Raw genomic sequence first — 9,011 nt, 5'->3', positions numbered from 1 at the left:
CCATTATCCACAAATGGCGAAGACATGGAACAGTGGTGAACCTTCCCAGGAGTGGCCGGCCGCCCAAAATTACCCCAAGAGCGCAGCGACGACTCATCCAAGAGGTCACAAAAGACCCCACAACAACGTCCAAGGAACTGCAGGCCTCACTTGCCTCAGTTAAGGTCAGCGTTCATGCCTCCACCATCAGGAAAAGACTGGGCAAAAATGGCCTGCATGGCAGAGTTCCAAGGAGAAAACCACTGCTGAGCAAAAAGAACATCAAAGCTCGTCTCAATTTCTCCACAACACATCTTGATGATCCCCAAGACTTTTGGGACAACATTCTGTGGACCGATGAGACAAAAGTGGAACTCTTTGGAAGGTGTGTGTCCTGGCGTATATCTGGCGTAGAAGGAACACTGCATTTCATAAAAAGAACATTATACCAACAGTAAAATATGGTGGTGGTAGTGTGATGGTCTGGGGCTGTTTTGCTGCTTCAGGACCTGGAAGACTTGCCGTGATAAAAGGAACTATGAATTCTGCTGTCTACCAAGAGATCCTGAAGGAGAATGTCCGACCATCTGTTCGTGTACTCAAGCTGAAACGAACTTGGGTTCTGCAGCAGGACAATGATCCTAAACACACCAGCAAGTCCACCACCGAATGGCTGAAGAAAAACAAAATGAAGACTTTGGAGTGGCCTAGCCAAAGTCCTGACCTGAATCCTATTGAGATGTTGTGGTATGACCTTAAAAAGGCCGTTCATGCTCGAAAACCCTCTAATGTAACTGAATTAGGACAATTCTGCAAAGATGAGTGGGCCAAAATTCCTCCAGGACGCTGTAAAAGCCTCATTGCACGTTATCGCAAACGCTTGGTTGCAGTTGTTGCTGCTAAGGGTGGCCCAACCAGTTATTAGGTTTAGGGGGCAATCACTTTTTCACACAGGGCCATGATGGTTTGGATTTTTTTTCACCTTTAATAATAAACACCTTAATTTACAAATTGCATTTTGTGTTTACTTGTGTTGTCCTTGACTATTGTTTAAATTGGTTTGATGTTCCGAAACACTTAAGTGTGACAAACATGCAAAGGAACAGGAAATGAGGAAGGGGGCAAACACTTTTTCACACCACTGTAAGTCAACCCATGGCAGACCGCATCTCAAACAACCTTCTAAACAGAGTCTCCGTATTGCCCGACTATTGCACAACCTGGGCTTGATTGACACTTGGAGGGAACTAAACCCCACATCTAAAGACTATACACATTACTCGGCCCCACACAAGACGTATGCCAGAATCTACCACATCTTCATCCCCAACTCAGAGATCCACACGGCCACACACGCATCAATTCAAAAAGTTCCCTGGTCTTACCACTCCTTGGTTATCCTGGGAACCACCAGCTCCCTTTCCCCTCCAGGACCCCCGCAATGGTGCCTCAACAAATCCCTCCTTTCCATCACAGTTCATTGTATTATGCTTGAAAAGGACATTTGGGAATTCTTTCTCATTAATGACACTGGGGACACTACCCGAGTACCCTATGGGGGGCTCATAAAGCTGTCTTAAGTGTAAAATGATCCAGCTTGCTTCCAAATTAAAAAGAGAAAGGAAAGTAGATATCAAAAAACTAGAAAAAAGTAAATTCCCTCATTCTGTCCCACAAACGTGGCCCCACTTCTGATACCCATGCAAATCTTGAATCCGCTAGAGTGGCCCTGATTCTAGCTCTAACCTCTAATGTGGATAAACATCTTCACTGACTGAGTGGCAGATTCTATTTACAGGCCGACAAAATTGGCCCACACTTGGCGGCCAAACTCTTCCCCAGGATAAAAACTTTCTCCCTTCGCAAAATCAAATCCCTTTCAGGCACCCTGACCCAGAACCCCAATAGAATTCTGGAAATATTTCACTCTTTTTACTCTAAATTCGACCCGAATAACCCCAACACTATTAACTCTTTCCTGGAGAACATAATCCTCCCCAAGCTCTCAAATTCACATCGCTCTATTCTGGAATCTCCCTTCCAGGAAAATGAAGTCCAAGAGGTCATTAAAAATCTTAAAAAAGACTCAGCCCCAGGCCCTGATGTCTTCTTGGCTCTTTATTACCAAAAAATTTCTGTAGTCCTCTCTCCTTGTCTGGTCCATCTTTACAACTCCCTGCATGAGGGCTCCCCCCTGGAACTGGCAGCCAACTTGTCTTATATCACCGTTATTCCCAAACAGGGTAAAGACCCCAGTGAAGTGGAGAATTATAGACCGATTTTGTTAATTAATAACGATTTAAAGATTATGACGAAAAACTTAGCTAACAGACTGTCTTCCTTTATCGATACCTATATCCATAAGGATCAGGTGGGATTAATCCCTGGGAGGCAGGGGACGGACCAGATTAGGAGAGCGGTGGATTTAATTTCCCTCATGCAATCCTCTTGGAATGGAGGCAGTGGCATCACTAGGGTTAGTGTTACCTGGTGTGGTAATACAACGTGTCACCCCTCCCCACCCCCGGCACTAAGCAGGCTAGTGGGTCGGTGCAGCTCCCCCCCTCCTTAAAGCGGGAGTCTGCCGGGACTCCGCGTTTTTTTTTTTAAAAGCCAGCAGCTACAAATACTGCAGCTGCTGACTTTTAAAATAGTGACACTTACCTGTCCAGCGCGCCCACGATGTCGGCACCCGAAGCCGATCTGTAGATCGTTTCTTGGGTGCTGCTGCCGCCATCTTGGGTATGGGAATCAGGAAATGGAGCCTTTCGGCTTCATTTCCCGGTTCCCTACTGCGCATGCGCGAGCCGCGCTGCGCAATAAGGACGGTCCCCGCTGCCTCTGGGATCTGTGTATTTTCCCAGCAGGCAGCGGGGCACTTGCGGAAAGGGGCGTAATCTACGCCCCTTTCCGCAGAGAGCTATCCCGGAAGTGGGTGCAGTTACCTGGATTATCCAGGTAACTGCACCCCCCTCCCCCCTGAAAGGTGCCAATTGTGGCGCCGGAGGGGGGGAGGATTCCGATGAGCGGAAGGTCCATTTTAGGGTGGACCTCCGCTTTAACCTACCACAATAGATGGAGCTGGGGTGGGATGGGGGGATGGATGGAGCTGGGATTGGATCAGGGAGGATGGATGGAGCAGGGATGGGATCGGGAGGGTGGATGGCATGGGGCTAGCATCAGGGAGATGATTGGAGTGGGTATGGGATCAGGGGGGTGAATTAAGCAGAGATAGGCTCGGGGGGTGTATGGAGCATGTATGGGATTAGGGGGGGATGTATGGAGCAGATATGGGATCAGGGGGGATGTATAGAGCCAGGATGGGATCGAGGAGATGGATGGAGCCGGGATGGGATCAGGATCAGGGGGGATAGCTGGAGCAGGTATAAGATCGGGGGGTGGGTGAAGCTGGGAAGGGATCGGGGGAATGGAGGGAGCCAGGATGGGATTGAGGGGGAATGGATGGAGCGGGAATGAGATGGGGGGGAATGGATGGAGCCGGGATGAAATCAGGGGGGTGGATGGAGTGGGGATAGTATCGGAGGGGTGATTGGAGTGGGCATGGAATCAGGGGGGTGGATGAAGCCAGAAAGGGATTGGAGAAATGGATGGAGCCGGGGTGGGATCAGGGGGATAGATGGAGCCGGGATGGGATCGGTGGATGGATTAAGCCGGGATGGGATCAGGATCAGGGGGGATGAATGAGCGGTATGGGATCAAGGAAATGGATGGAGCCAGAATGGGATCGGGGGATGGATGGAGCTGGGATGGGATCGGGGGAATAGATGAGCGGGTATGGGATTGGGGGGTGGGTAGAGCTGGATGGGATCTGGGGGGTGGATGGAGCCGGGATGGGATGGGGTGGATGGAGCCGGGGTGGGATCTTTGATTTGGGGGGGTGAAAGGATATGTGCTAGGGAGTGCTTTGGGAGGGGAGAGGAATTGCGCGGGGGAGAGGGTCAAACTTCAAATCTTCCCCCTCCTACTTCTAGTACTCTCTAACCCAAAACAAAGCGCACCCCATAGCACCTATTCTCTAACCCCCCTAAAATCACTCCTGGCAGCATAATTGTCACCTGCCAATGCCCCCAACCACTATGTCCCCCTCTTCTGCAATACTCTGTTGAATACCTTAGGGCAGGTGCTGTAGTGTGGATGGTGTCCCTCCACATCCTTGACTCCTCCTCCCTGCCTGTGTACACGTCAGAGCTGACAAAGGAAGCGGCAGTGAGTGCAGCCACCGAGGACAGAGATCTGATTGCGGCCACGCTGTGTGGAGGTGTGTGTGGGGACGGTCGGATCCTGGGCACCCAGTCTATCTCTGCCTCACTCCCCCCTACCTCACTCTCCCCACAGATCGCATGGAACAGAGGAGAGGAGATCCTGGAAGGGAAGGAGGGAGCTGTGGTGCTCCTCTCAATGCGGCGCTGGTGCCAGTCTGAGCCAGGTGTCACCCCCTGGCAGGTTTCACCCGGGTGCGGGCCGAGCCCCCCGCAACCCCATAGCAATGCCACTGGATGGAGGCCCGTCCCAGAAGGGATATATCCTTTAGACAGATCTTCAAAAGGCCTTTGACACTGTCACCTGGCCCTATCTCTTCACCATCTTACAGAAATGGGGTTTTGACCCGAAATTTACTAGAACCCTGGAAGCCTTCTATTCTTCCCCTTAAGCCCAAATCAAACTACAAGATCACCTCTCGGACCAATTCCCCATCCTGAATGGTACCAGGCAAGGGTGCCCCCTTTCCCCCATCCTTTTCGCCATTGCGATAGAAAGTTTAGCATTAGCCATCAGACAACACCCGGAAATACACGGGGTAAAATATGGTCAATTGACACACAAATGTGCCTTATTCACCAATGATGTTCTTCTTTTTGTCACCTCCCCCCTCATATCCACTTCCAATATTCTCAGACTCCTAAAAACATTCAGTCTCAGGCCTGCAGGTCAACATGACCAAATCAACAGCCCTAAACATCTCCACCCCCCAAGACCTACCCTTTTCCTGGAGCCCATCCTCTCTCTACCTGGGCGTTCAGCTCACTTCCAAAATTGAGCAACTACAGCACTGCAATTACCCTCCTATGTTCATGAGACTGTCAGAAGACCTCTCTCAGTGGTCCCTATATAAAATGTCCTGGCTGGGAGAGTGAATGCGGTCAAGATGACCAGAATTTTGTACCTATTCCGCTCCCTCCCCATATCCATAACAAAGCGATAAAGTGCAATCAACGATCATACGCTTCATCTGGGGCAGTAAACGACATTGTCTATCCAAGACTGTACTATTTAGATCCAGGAAAAAAGGGAGACTAGGACTACCTAATCTATGGTGGTACTATCAGGCTGCCCAACTCTGCCAATTCTCTATAATTTATTCCAAAGGCCTGAAACCAGACTGGGTAGACATAGAAAGACAGGCGACCCCCAACCATACCTTAGATTTCCTAGTCTGGAGACTACAGAAAAATCGATCCCCAATTCTTTCCCCTACACTCTCACATTCCATGACCCTATGTGACCCCCTACACAAATGACACTCCCTGACATCAGCCTGGCGTCCGCTCTCATATATTTTTTACAACCCCCTGTGACTCAATGTCAAGGCATTTAGGTGGTGGCTTGACAAGGGCCTCTACAGAATAGGGAAATACTTCAATGGTAATGGCCCTATCTCTCTTAGCTATTGCATTTCTAAACTAGATATGCCACCTTTGGAAACGTTCCAATACAACCATTACATTTCTTTTCTCCCAGGTGTGGAAAAGTTCTGAGAACCCGCTCTCTGTAACTCAATATGGGCTTTGGTATTCCTCAGCCGTGAGCATAAGAGGGGGAGTCTCCCTGATCTATTCAGCCTTAGCTGAACTCTTGGAGAAAGCGACCTACATGCTGAAATGGGAGCAAATCTCCAGTTTGAGTGGGACCTAGACAAATGGCACAGTAATTTTGCCGGCTCCTACAGGGGAATCCTCAATAGCCCTGTGGGGACGGACCTCAAAGTCATTTTCCGCTGGTACCTGGTTCCCACACGTCTCACCAAATTTTATCCTCAGTTCTCTCCACATTGCTTCAGAGGATGTGGCCACATAGGCTCCCTCCTCCATACCTTATGGGAACGAATCTTTTACAAAATCTTTTACCTCATCCACAAATCCACTGGATACGCGGTGAAACAGGATCCCACAATAGCTCTCCTTAATAACCGAGTCCCTGATGTACCCAAACTGACCCAATCCCTAATCCACTTTATCCTCCTGGGGGCCAAGATTACAATAGCCCGGGCATGGAAATCCACCTCGGTCTCCTTTCACCTAACTAAACAAAAAATGTCCTGGATCATGTCTCAGGAAAGAATTTCCAACACCATACTCGACACGTCAGAGAAATTTAGACTCACTTGGGAACCCTGGGCTTAATATATAGGAATTTCTTTACTACCCTGAGGAACAAAAGCCCCCTTAAGCCTGAGCAAGTCATACTGCTGGCCGTATCCTCTACCCTTCGTGAAGGTTCCACCCCCCCCTTTTTTTTTCTCTTCTTTCTCATTCCTCTTTCTTTCCACTCTCTCTTCTCCCCTTACTTTTCCTCTTCCCGCTTCCTCCTCTCCATCTACCCTATGATCAACCTTAGGTTGAACCAGCCTACTATGCGTTCTGGAGTTTGCTAATACTCCAGAATGGCTCTTCTGTCGAGTGTTCCAAATCATTTGAGAAAAGAGGAAACTCCTCTATGATCTTCACTTGAACACCATAGGTTTCTTTAGGTCAATACCATGTTAACCTAATTAACATGACTCCCATTGTGGTCATTTTTTAAATCACGATCAGGGGAATGGCCTAGCCCTCCCCCTGCAGTACCTGGTCACACACCCAATTGTCCCTAGCACAGCAGGTTCCCATATGGTGTGAGTGGAACGATTGGGGGTGACCTTAAGCAGAGTCATTTAGGATTTTTTTACCTATCAAACCTTGTTCATTCCCTTGTTTTGTACCCTCTATGTATATGATGAATATTCCCCTCATATTGCACTAGCTCCTCATATGGGCTTTATCAATTTTTGATAAACTGTTATAATTTTTTAATAAACATTTTAAAACCGAAAAAAGGAAATGGCTTCCGTCTTGCCACTCTACCCCATAGCCCAGACATATGAAGATATGAGAGACTCTTGTCACATGTACCACACAGCCAGTACTTGCCAGATATTTCTGCAGCTCATTTATTGTTGCTGAAGGCCTCTTGGCAGCCTCCCTGACTCGCCTTTTTATCAATTTTGGAGGGACGTCCAGTTCTTGGTAATGTCACAATTATGCCATATTTTCTCCACTTGATGATGACTGTCGTCACTGTGTTCCATGGTATAGCTAAAGCCTTGGAAATTCTTTTGCACCCTTCTCCTCCCTGATACCTTTTAACAATGAGATTCCTCTGAAACTTTGAAAGCTCTCTGCGGAATATTTTGCTGTAGGATGCGACTAAGGAAATGTCAGGAAAGACCTACTAGAACACCTGGACTTTATTTGGGGTTAATCAGAGGCACTTTTGGCAGGTGTGCAGTGACTCCGATTTAACATGAGTTTGAATGTGATTGCTTAATTCTGAACATAGCTACATCCCCAGTTATGAGGGTGTGCACACTTATGCAATCACATTATTTTTTATTTTTACCCCCCCCCTAAAAGATTTCAGTTTGTTTTTCAATTGAGTTGTACAGTTTATAGGTCACATTAAAGGTGGAAAAAGTTCTGAAATGATCATCTCATTTTTTTACATCACAGAAACATTACATTTACATTTAACAGGGGTGTGTAGACTTTTTATATCCATTGTATATCTAGAAAAGAATAAAGGTGAGGAGTTCTAGATTTTTCATTACAGTAAGATTCTGCCTTACAGAGTAACTAAAGACAAAACTTTTTTTTAGTTTTGGAGAGAGTGGAGATGGATAAAAATATTTGTTCGTTTTTATTGCCGTCTGTTCCTCTGCAAACAGAGATTCACCTCCCTATTTGCCCTATTTACGGTTATCATCAAAAGTGAATTTAAAGGAAATCCCATATTTTGGGTTGACACCCTAAAGCCCCATACACACGGTCGGACTTGTACAAACTTTTCCGTGGACTTTTGTACAAAGTGTGTTGTCCACAAGTTTGTATTGCATACACACGGTCGGACTTTTTGACAACAAACACGAACGTAATGACGTCACAACGTACTGACGCCGCTTCAAAAGAGGACGTTCAATGACTCCAGCGCCACCTTTGGTCAACTTCTGTATTGTAGTCTGATCGTTTGCAATGGTTCTGAGCATGCGTGTTTGTACCTTGTACAAAAGTCCGATGCTTTTGCGTACACACGGTAGGACTTTGCTCCATCGGACTTTTGTTGCCAGAAAGTTTGTCCGTTCGCAGAGCCAACAAAAGTCCGATGAAAACAGAAAAAGTTTGTCCGATGGAGCGTACACACAGTCGGATGTTGCTCCAAAACAGCTAATTTGCATGTTTGTTGTCAAAAAGTCCGACCGTGTGTACGGGCCTTAAGAATAATACAAGGGAAAATCTTCCATTGTTGACATTGGTTCTGGTGACTCCCCAATATTCCTTCATTTTGGAGGGATTTCCTCTCACTTCCTGGAAATGAAGGGAAATCTCCCTGATGGGTTTTATGTCTATGACTTCATAACTGTAGTGGGGAGTGAAGATCCTTTGGTAATTTAGCCCACTTAAAGAATAATTTACTGCTGAGTTTTTCCTTCAGATTTACCAAAACCATATAATATGAGGTATGCAATCAGGCAGGCCTTTGCACTACATGGTTTTGGTAAATCTGAAGGAAAAAAATCATCAGAAAATCTGATAGTGTGGATGGGGCTTTAGTCTGTGAAAGTTCTCAATGGTGACAGATGCAGGCGTGATGAGGTCACTGATCACAGACATAAGAAGACACGGATGGCAGGGCTGACAACAGGGCTATGAATTCAGCAATGTTATGTCATTGCCGATGGCCCTCCACAGGAAGTGCAGCAT

The sequence above is a fragment of the Lithobates pipiens genome, unplaced genomic scaffold (genome assembly GCF_037356315.1).
Source record: "Lithobates pipiens isolate NorthernLeopardFrog02 unplaced genomic scaffold, aLitPip1_a1.2 Scaffold_16, whole genome shotgun sequence".
NCBI classification, from domain to species: domain Eukaryota; kingdom Metazoa; phylum Chordata; class Amphibia; order Anura; family Ranidae; genus Lithobates; species Lithobates pipiens.
The sequence above is the reverse complement of the archived record's forward strand: the minus strand, read 5'-3'. Positions refer to the sequence as shown.